The sequence below is a fragment of the Elephantulus edwardii genome, unplaced genomic scaffold (assembly GCF_000299155.1).
Source record: "Elephantulus edwardii isolate Elephantulus edwardi_28Jun2011 unplaced genomic scaffold, EleEdw1.0 scaffold00063, whole genome shotgun sequence".
Taxonomy (NCBI): domain Eukaryota; kingdom Metazoa; phylum Chordata; class Mammalia; order Macroscelidea; family Macroscelididae; genus Elephantulus; species Elephantulus edwardii.
The window spans coordinates 8,137,573-8,148,511 of NW_006399813.1; the positions used below are offsets into that span (position 1 = coordinate 8,137,573).

General features: G+C 38.7%; 1 protein-coding gene across 1 annotated transcript in view; it reads left to right on the plus strand.

The window, feature by feature from the left end:
* The window catches only part of CR1 (complement component (3b/4b) receptor 1 (Knops blood group)), a 196,280-nt gene that overhangs the window by 179,714 nt on the left and 5,627 nt on the right, over positions 1-10,939 (plus strand). The window lies entirely within an intron of this gene.

The following is a 10,939-nucleotide window of genomic DNA, read 5'->3' on the forward strand; positions in this document are numbered from 1 at the left end:
TAAGATACAAATAAACTAACTTTTTTTTACTGCACATATGCACAGCTCTTGTGTTGCTTGGTTTAATGATAACAAAATTCATGAGGTCAGAGTCTATGAGAGAAATGTTTTCATGTTAATGAGCAAAATCATGTTCTATAAGAAACAAGAGTTTATAACTTTAAGGGACCTGTTTCCTGTAATAAGCATTCTAAGTAAATACATTTTCCTACAACATACTTGTGTTGTTGTTATTGTTGTTGAGGATGATGTTGATTACCCATTGAATTGAGCGCAACTCACAGCGACCCTATGAACAAAAGACCTGAAGCCCCTCTACAACTATCAACATTTATCAGCATAGAGTTTCCAGAGGCATGTTGTTTAGGAAGTGGATGCCATAACATGCTTACAGTATTTAAAGTTTAGATATGTCATTTGAAGCAACAGTAAACATTTATTATTACTGTTATTATTCATTTAAATGAAAGTTTACAGAGACTTTGGATTTCCATTCATTCATTGTTGTACTTTTCTTCCTGCCCAAACTCCCCGGCTCCCAGTTCTCTCTTCTCTTTGAAAAGTAAAGGAAAAATTCATTGTTATACAGTCCCCCACCCCCCACCCCAAGTCCACTCCACTATGCAGCCTTCATTCTGGACTGCGGTCATGACAATAATACCCGACCATATATCCCTTTTAAAAAGTTCTCTCCCACATTTGTTTCATTGCAGTATGCATAATTTACTCCATCTTTCTCAGTCTCCACCCAACCCCAATGTCAGTCCCATTTTACAACAGTGGCATTATGCAGTATTTGTCCTTTTGTGACTGAGATGTTTCCCTCAGCATAATGTCTTCCAGGGCCACCCATTTTGTATAGTATTTTATGAATTCCTTATTTTTCAATGCAGCATAGTATTCCATTGTGTGAATATACCACAGCTTCTCTATCCATTCATTTGTTGATGGGCACTTAGGTGGTTTCCAACTCTTTGCTATTGTAAACAAAGCCATGATAAACATGAGTATGTATATATCCGCTTGGGTTATGGTTTCTTTAGAGTATATTCCCAGTAGTAGAATTGCTGAGTCAAATGGTATTTCTATTAGTAAATTTTTGAGAAAGCGCAATACAGCCTTCCATAGTGGTTGCACCATTTTACACTCCCACCAACTGTGAATAAGGATTCCAGTTTCTCCACGATCTCACAAGCATTTGTTGTTTGCTGCTCTGTTGAATTTTGCTATGCTTACTGGGATAAGATGGTATTTCATAGCTGTTTTGATTTGCATCTCTCTTAGAGCTAGAAACATTTCTTCATGTGCTTCTTGGCCATCTGAATGTCATATTTGGTGAAGTGTCTGTTCATGTCCTATGCCCATTTTGCAATTGGGTTGTTTACCTTTATCTTCTTGTGGTGTTCAATTATTTTATAAATACTAAATATAAGTCCCTTATCTGACATGTCCTTACCGAATACTTTTCCCCAGTCTGTGACTTCCCTTTTTACCCTGTTGGAGAAGTTTTTTGGATGTGCATAGGGATTTGATTCTTAGAAGGTCCCATTCATCTATTTTATCCCCTCCTGGTTATAGATTGGTCAGGATTCTTGGAAGATTGTTTATGTTGTGAGTAAATATTTTTTAATCACAATATCACAGCTGAACTTGCAAACAACCTAGTCAGGAGCTCAATTTCAAGATAGAATAAAGAACTAGAAATTTAAGTTAAAGTGTCATCTTTTTATGGTTTAACATATACATAATCTTTGCTCTTCCTCACAAGAAAACCTAAGTAGCTTGATGCTTTAGGCGAGCAAAACTATTATTGTCAATAACTTTTTATCCTTAAGGTTTTTCATTAAGCACCATTGTCATTTGTTCAAACTCAAAATTCATTGCCATTGATTTGAGTAGTCATAACTGACTCATAACTGACCGTCCAAAGGGTTTCTGAGGCTGTAAATCACATAGGCGATTCACCTGTGTTTCTCTCAAGTGGGTTTGAAAATCACATAGGCGATTCACCTGTGTTTCTCTCAAGTGGGTTTGAACCATCAGAGAGGTGTGTGTTCTTTAGGTTGTTGTTGTTGTTATGTGCCGTCGAGTCACTTGTGACTCATAGAGACCCTATGTACAACAGCCCTAAACTCTGCTCTGTCCTGTGCCAATCGCACTGTCTCTGACACTCCCATCCTGATTACCCCAGTCACTGAGTCAATCCACCTCATTCATAGAGGGCCTTCCCCTCCTGCACCGTCCCTCCACCCTACCAAGCATGGTGTCCCTCTCCAAGGACCGGTCTCTCCTTACAACATGTCCAAAGTATGTTAGACGGAGCTTCAGAATCCTTGCCTCCAAGGAGCCACCCGGTTTGACCCTTTCCAGGATGAATCTGTTTGTTTTCCTAGCAGTCCATGGTATCCTCAATACTCTTCTCCAGCACCACAGCTCAAAGGCATCAATTCTTCTATCCTCCTTAGTTATTGTCCAACTCTCTGATGCAAGTGATTACAAAGACCATGGCCTGTATCAGACACGCCTTAGTCAAAATCCCTATGCCACCAAAGCTCCTTAATTTGAGAATTAATATTTTTAAAAAATTTAACTGAGATTGAATTAGATTTGTTGAAGATTCTAACTTTTTAAATAATGCACTAATCTTTGATTAAAACCAAATTATCTCTTCCTTTGGAGTGCTTCAAGATGATCTCTCTTCCACAGACTTCATTCCTCATCTCCTGTGTCCCATTCCTTGTTAATTGCTAGAGGATCAAATTCTGTCTAACCACTGATTTTTTTTAAAAAAATAGTGAATTTTTAAAAAATCAGTGGTTAGATGGAAGTTAGTTAGAATCAATGGTTAGACTGGTTAGATAGATTCTTTTTTAAATCAGTAAATCATTGTACATCAATGAAAGAATTCTTTTTTTCAAAAAGAAAAGTGAGCTGGGGGAGAGGGAAAGGAGAAAAATGTGCAACAATGAACGAATGGAAATCCACATTCTCTATAAACTTTCATTAAAATCTCAATTTAAAAAAAAATCAATGGATCAAATTCCATCCAATCATTGATTTTTGAACTGCATGTTGGAACTCATTTCCTCATATTAGTCATCCTCAGACATCACCCATACATAGACATAAAACAACATCATGAAAATTATTTCCTTAGAAATTATTGTTTTGATTATTACCCATTTAGTCTTAGTCCATACATAAGGTGTTTCTGTCTCTTAAAACTTACCCTCCTTTTATTCATATTCTATGAGAATGCAATGTCCATGGTACAATCATTGTTTCTCCGACCAGTAAAAACTAGGAATATAATGTGGAAAAAGAGAGCAGTCCTTAGCCTCAAAGTTCAGGAAGATAAAACCTCTCAGATATCCAAGTAGCTCACTTCATGAAACAAAGAGTGTGTTGCTATAATAATATACTATTTATTTTTGTACTGGAAATAATGCATAAGTAAATGGGGAATATTAAATAATCAGAACACAGAAATCTCTTGGAGGTGAGCTCACTAATTATTCAATCGTACTTTGGTTAGTGGATGAAACTGATAAATAGATATGGCTCTGTTGTTATTAAGTGCCATAGAGTCACCTATGACTCATAATGACCCTGGGAACAACAGATGGAAACCTTGCCCTATCCTGTACCATGTGGTAGCATAGTCTGTAGGGAACTGCACTGCTAATACAAAGTCCACGCTCATCTAGCAGTTTAAATCCACCAGCCTCTCTGCGACAGAAAGATGGTGTGTCTCTTCCTGTGTGATTTTCAGCTTTGGAGAGGGTCAGCAGTGAATCAATTTTGACAGCAATCAGTTTGCATTTTGTTTGAATACATTGCATCTAGTCAGTTTATTCATTTAGAGCTGGTTCTAACTCAATGGCAATAAGTGAGTTTATTGAAATGGATGTCAAGAGACTCGGTTATCCCTCATCAGGAAGGAACTCAAGATTTTCTCACAGGGAGAAAATCACGTAAGCATCTTCAGGGTTAAGAGCAAGATGCTAAGGAAGAGACGCTAAATCCAAGAACGGAGAAGACTTTAAGAAAGCCACCTAACCAGAAGAAAAGTCAGCAACCCACCAATGTTTCCTTTTGTGGCAGCTCTCTTAAGTGGTGCTTAGTGCACATATTCATTTAGCAAACAGACATTAGATATGTCTTTGTGCCAGGGATAGTCCTGCAGCTTGTTAGGGACCCACAGGTGAAGGAAGTAAGTGAAGATAACTAACAAAACTCTCTATTCTCAGGGTATTTACTTTCTTTCTAGTAGTAAGAGAGAGACAATAAATCCAATTATTAGACAAGGAGACAGATACGATGTGGTGGAGGGTGGGGGGAATAGAGCCAGGTAAAAGGAAGTCAATTGTCGGGAGGTGCAATCCTTAAGAGATCTGTGTCATGAAGACTTAAAAGACCTGTCTTACGAAGACACTTGTTTAAGTTCTGGCTTAAGTTCTGGTGGCCTGTTGGCAAGACGCTGCAGGGCAATGCTGAAAGCATGCAGCTCCATGGGAGAAGGATGGGCAACACTTGGGACCAAGCAAAACAGAGGCTAGACCTCAAGGATAAGAGTCAGATAGAGAAAGGGTTGCCTTTTGACATGACTGAAATAGGCTATCTTGACTCAAAACCTGTATCCTGCATGTTCCTGATTTGAATTTTAATATGTTACTTCCCTAATAAAACCTAGAAAAATTTTGAGCATTATCTGTGAGTTCTGTGTGGCCATTGCAATAAAATGAGCCTGGAGAAGTAGTGAGTATCATAGGAAGGATGGCTGACATTAGATTTGGTTGAAAAGGTGTGAGGCCTGGGAGGGGAGCAAGTCTGATCTCTTAAGAATTATCTTTGTGCTTTTGATGAAAATTCTTTCCCCTTCTAAAGCTGGTGGCGGTGAGGCTTCTCTGCTTCTCCACTTGTATATGCTTAGACCACTGATGGTTGGAGTGACAAAATAGTTAGGACAGCCACTCTCAAGGACTCTGCATTTTCCTATGTTCGCGTTAATTACCATCCACTCAGTCACTCTCTGGAAGCTGACACTCCACTGGGTTTTTCCAGGCTGTGAATCAAATAGGAGGAAAGAACCCATCTTTCTTCCTCCTGACTACAAGTGGATCACTCACACTGCTAGAGCAGCATAGCCTTTGGATTAACAACACAGCTCCCTTCAGACTAGACTACTAGACCTCCTTTAACTACTGTTAACTGGAATGTCATTCCCTCGGCATTACTCACTGAGTTTATCCTAACCACGTATCTCTAGGTTGAGAAGTGGAGTCAAATATTTTAATCTCAAGACTACTCCCAGGATACCACTCCTCTAATGTAATCATCACTCCCCTGAAGTTCCAGCTTATGGATTTCCTATCTGGTCCCTGACTCACAGTCGTCTTTGCTATTGTCATTGTCATTTCATGAGAGAGTTCAAAGTAACTGAGTAATGAGGAAGTGAGTCATCTCATGTGTTTTTCTTTTCACATACCTAGTAGTGAACCTGTCAGACCCATAAACTGACATTACCCCCACCCCCTGCCTTGGTTTTACAATTTTCCACTTTTAATAGAGTGTAGTCTTACTACATAAGTATTTCTTATTTTAGTGGAAAATATTTTCCTTCTCTCATAGGGTCCCTCTTTCCAGAAGTTCCAACTTTCACAGATTTTAACTGTATTAATATAAATATAAAATCTGAAATGGCAATTACCATATTATTATTATTTGGTCTGTGTAAAAAAAAATGTTTATTAAGTGACCTCCAAAGAAGCAGTAAAGTATATGAGTTAAAATGGAGTGTACAATAATATGAATAGACTGTGTAATAAAACCCGAGTTCACGATCACTAGCTATGAGAACTAAGTACTTATTTTCTATAAACTGCATTTGTCTTGCCTGTAAAATTGAAATAATAACAGTTGCTTAGTACAGTGCTTCAGTTAGGGTAAGTTCCTATAAAATATTACTATTGTTATTTACATATAATTATTACTATTTAAATAAAAAAGTGATTATTTCTTTTTACTTTATGTTCCTCTACTTGTCTGTCAGATACTATTACAAAATAAAAAATAATTAAGACAGACTAGGAAGAAGGATTGGCCATCCACTTCTGAAATAACAGGCCTTCAAAAACCCTATGTACAACAGGGCACGCTTAGACTAGCAGATATAGCAATTGAGGCTGAGAAATCAGACATGGAAACACAAAGAAAGAGGAACAGTTGTAAGCAGACACTAGTGATTGGAACATGGAATATGAGAAGCATGAAAGTAGGAAAATTGGAGGTTGTTAAAAAATAAATGGAACGCATAATTATTGACATACTAGGTACTGATGAAGTGAGATGGCTTGGCATGGGATATTTTGGATAAGATGATCATATGATCTATGCGGGGGATGAAAAGGTGAGAAAAAATGGGGTTGCTTTCATAATTAAAAAATTCATTTCTAGATCCATCATGATAAACAGCATGGTGAGTGACAGGATGATATCCATAAGCATACAAGGAAGTCCAGTGAATAATACTATCATTCAAATATATGCACTGACAACTAGAGCCAGAAAGGAGGAAATAGAGGACTTCTACTAGCTTTTGCAGTCAGAAATCAATTGAACATACAGTCTAGATGCTTTGATAATAATGGGTCACTGAAATACAAAAGTTGGGAATAGGGAAGAAGGACCCGTAGTTGAAAAACATGGACTTGGTGGCAGAAATGAATCTCGAGATAGAATGATAGAATTCTGCACGTTAAATTATTTGTTCATTGCAAATACCTTTTATAAGAAATACAAATGCAGGCTGTACACATGAATTTGACATGATGGCATGCATAGGAATCAAATCTATTACATCTGTGGAAAGAATCGCTGGAGAAGCTCAACATCAGCTGTGAAAACCTGGCCAGATGCTGATTGTGGAACAGACCACCAACTACTCATATGCAAGTTCAAGCTGAAGTTGAAGAAAATGAAATCAAATCCACAAGAACCAAAATTTGACCTTAAGTCTACCCACTTGAATTTCAAAACCATTTCAGGAACAAGTTTGAGGCCTTGAACACCAATGAGCTGTGGGAGGATATCAAGAATATCGTCCATGAAGAGTGCAAAAGAAGAGGAAGAAAAAAACGAAGACAGATGTCAGATGAGACTCTGAATATTGCATTAGAGAACCAAGAAGCCAAAGCTAAAGGAAGAAATCAAGAAATCAAAGAGCTGAACAGAAACTTTCAAAGGGCAGTCCGGGAAGACAAAGCAAGGTATTATAATGAAATGTGCAAAGACCTGGAGTCAGAAAATCAAAATTGGCAAACTCATTCAGTATCTCTTAATCTGAAGGAATTGCAAAACAAATTTAAGCCACAAGTGGTAGTACTTAAGGATGCTTCAGGCAGAATGTTAAATGATCCAAGAAATATTAAAAGAAGATGGAAGGAGTATACAGAGTCACTATACCAGAAGAAATTGGCTGATGCAGAAGAATTTCATGAAAAAACACATGAGCAAGAGCCTGTGGTGATGAAGAAAGAAGTTAAAGCTGCTCTGAAAGAATTGGCAAAAAATAAGGCTTCAGGAGTTGATGGCATACTAATTGACATATTTCAACAAACAGACACTGCCCTAGATGTGCTCACTAAGTTGTGCCAAGAAATCTGGAGAACAGCAACCTGGCCAACTGACTAGAAGAGATCAGTATTTTTTCCCATTCCAAAGAAAGAGTGCGGAAATTATCGAACAATATCATTAATATCACATTCAAGCAAGATTCTGGTGAAAATTATCCAAAAATAACTAGAGCAACATGTCAACAGACAACTGCCAGATGTGCAGGCTGGGTTTAGAAGAGGCCGTCAAACTAGGGATATTATAGCTAATGTTAGCTGGATCTTGGATGAAAGCAGAGAGTACCAGAGGAATGTCTATTTATGTTTCATTGACTATGCAAAGGCATTTGACTGTGTAGATCACAACAAACTGTGGCTGACTTTGAGAGGAATGGGAATCCCAGAATATTTGATTGTGCTTATGCGAAACCTATACCTGAACCAAGAGGCAGTCATCAGAACAGAGCAAGGAAACACTGCATGGTTCAAAATTGGAAAGGGTGTGCACCAGGATATGGTTCAAAATTGGGAAGGGTATGCGCCAGGAATGTATTCTGTCTATGTACCTTTTTAATCTATATGCAGAAGAGTTCATCCGGGATGCTGGGCTGTACAAGGAGGAATGTGGCATCAGGATTGAAGAAAGATTAATCAATAGCCTGCGTTATGCAGATGACACAACCCTGCTTACTGAAACTGAGGAGGACCTGAAGCACTTGCTGCAGAAGATCAAGGACTGCAGCCTTCAATATGGATTGAAGCTCAACATCAAGAAAACAAAGATTCTCACCACTGGGCCAATTGGCAGCATCAGTTTGAATGATTAAGAGATTGAGATTATTAACAGTTTTCGTTTGCTTGGCTCCACAAATCCCATGATGCTTACTGCTTCTTTATTGAGTTGAATAATTATTGCAATGACTGCACAGAACTTACAGATAATACAGTTATGGAATTTATTAGTAAAGGTACAGTTAAGGTGCAGGAGGACATAGGAATCTTGTCAGCTGTGCCCAAAGGCAGGCCTTCCTCTGGCCCTTAGCCTTGGCCTCTGTCCTACTTGGAAAAGTGTCATGAAGTTCTTTTGGGTCTGCCAGTTATATACCACCCTCACTCTGCACTTGCTACGCATCTGAGAACTGGACAGTGAATAAGGATGACAGAGAGAGAATTGATGCCTTTGAGCTGTGGTGTTGGAGAAGAGCACTGAACATCTCATTGACGGCCAAGAGAACAAACAAATATGTCTTTATGGGATACAGCCAGAATGCTCTTTAGAGGTAAGAATAATAAGGCTTTACCTCATATACTTTGGGCAGGTTGCTAGGAGAGTCTATTCTTTGGAGAAGGACATGATGCTAGGAAGAGCAGAGGGTCAGCAAAGGAGAGGAAGACACTCAACCAGGTGGACTGACACAGTGACTGCTGTAACAAGCTCTTGTGTGTCAAGAAGTGTGAGAATGGCACAAGATAGAACAGAGTTCAGATCTTTCATTCATAGGGTCACTATGAGGCATACTTGACACAAAGGCACTTAACAACAACAGCAGCACTCTGCCAGTAAGTGTAGGCCCCGATGCACTTATCTGTAGCTCCTGGGCTAGCAGATTTAGCTCGCCCAGGAAGTGCACAAAGGCATTCCCCCTAACAGCAAGTCAGTCTCCCTCTGGTCTCTGGTTCTCCACAGCCTCTACTGCCACTGCCTCCATCACCACGATCTCAAGCTATCTAGCTCCCTGATGGTCTCACACCTTCTCTCTACTATCACAGTTCTCCTTCTCTAGTTAGTACAGGAATCACAGGCCCCAAAGCCTGATTCACTCACTGATTCTCCACTCACTGACCTTCACTCACTGATTCTTCTTTTTTGATGGTAGTGAGATCCCATTTTCCAACATTGGGTCTACTCAATTTAAGCTTGGCAGGATATCCAAACTGACTAACCCCATATTAGTATTCTGTACTTTATTTGTATGGTCCTACTAAAAAGAAGCTATATACATTATTAGCAAGCTATCTGATCTCCGTAGTGAGCCAAAAACACCTCACATTTGCATAGTCTTACCTAACCAAGTGAGAGTCACAAAAACAATAGCTACATCTACCCTATGAAGTAATCTAATGTACTACACCATGTCTTGTAAAGGTCTCAGGGACTTGAAGGAAATTGTACAACAAATTACAAAACGAAATCTACTGTTTCATTTCTTTCAAAAACAAAACATATGACTAAGATATTTTCCCTATCTTTCTCTCCTCTGTCAATTAGCAATAATGCAAATGAAAAATGTAAAGATGTGATTATCCATTTGAATCCTCAAGAAGACAGCCTTTCTCATCCTCAAACTCTGCAACCAGCTCAAGAAAATAGCAGGTACCTAATCTATATTTATAGAGAATGCAAATGTTTTTAATATTAAAAAAATACATAGAATAGAATTTGAATATGATATTGCAGTGGACAAGCCAAGTCATTGATACCAAAGAATTTTTTTAATTTTTCAGGAGCCAGAAACCACTTTTTGTTTCTTTCCTTGGCTGATTATTTCCAGGCATTTGGGGGTGATGACCTTGTGAGTACTCTGTACCAACACTGGGTTCAGAGCATGCCTGTGCATTTATTTATATATTTCTACCATAAACCTTTGAGAAGTTGCAAAATTTTCTTTTTCTTGTAGAACCTTAGCACTTGCCACCTGGCATAGCTCAAAGTACACCCATGTCACCTAAATGTGCAAATAGAAACAAGGAACCCAAAGGTCTCTGAGAATCCTGTGGAGACTGATGCTTTGTTGTTGTTGTTGTTGTTGTTGTTAAATGTCATCAAGTTGTAGATGACTCATAGAGGCCCTATGAACGGAAGATCTGAACACTTGTATAATGTTCATTGTTTATCCAAGTTCATAGAATTTCTGGAGGCAAGCTATTTTGGAAGTGGATGCCAGTCATGCTTCCAAGCTTGTTTGAATCAGGGAGCTCCACCAAACACTGTCCACAAAGGGTAACCATTCTCACATTTGACACATCAGTGTCACAGTGTTTACGGTGTTTAGCATCACCTCTGTACAGCAAATGAACAGACCAGTGCTATACCACTTAGAATAATATTTGACCAAAAACAATTAAAACCAGGCCTGAGGACCACAGATTAAAATCACCCACCTTTTTGACTCTGGAGAACATTATGCTGAGTGAAATATCCCAGTCACAAAAGGACAAATATTACATGATGCCACTGTTGTAGAATTGGACTGTCCTTGGGGTTGGGGAGAGACTGAGTAAGATGGGTTCAATAATGTATACTGCACTGAAACAGAGGAGGGAGA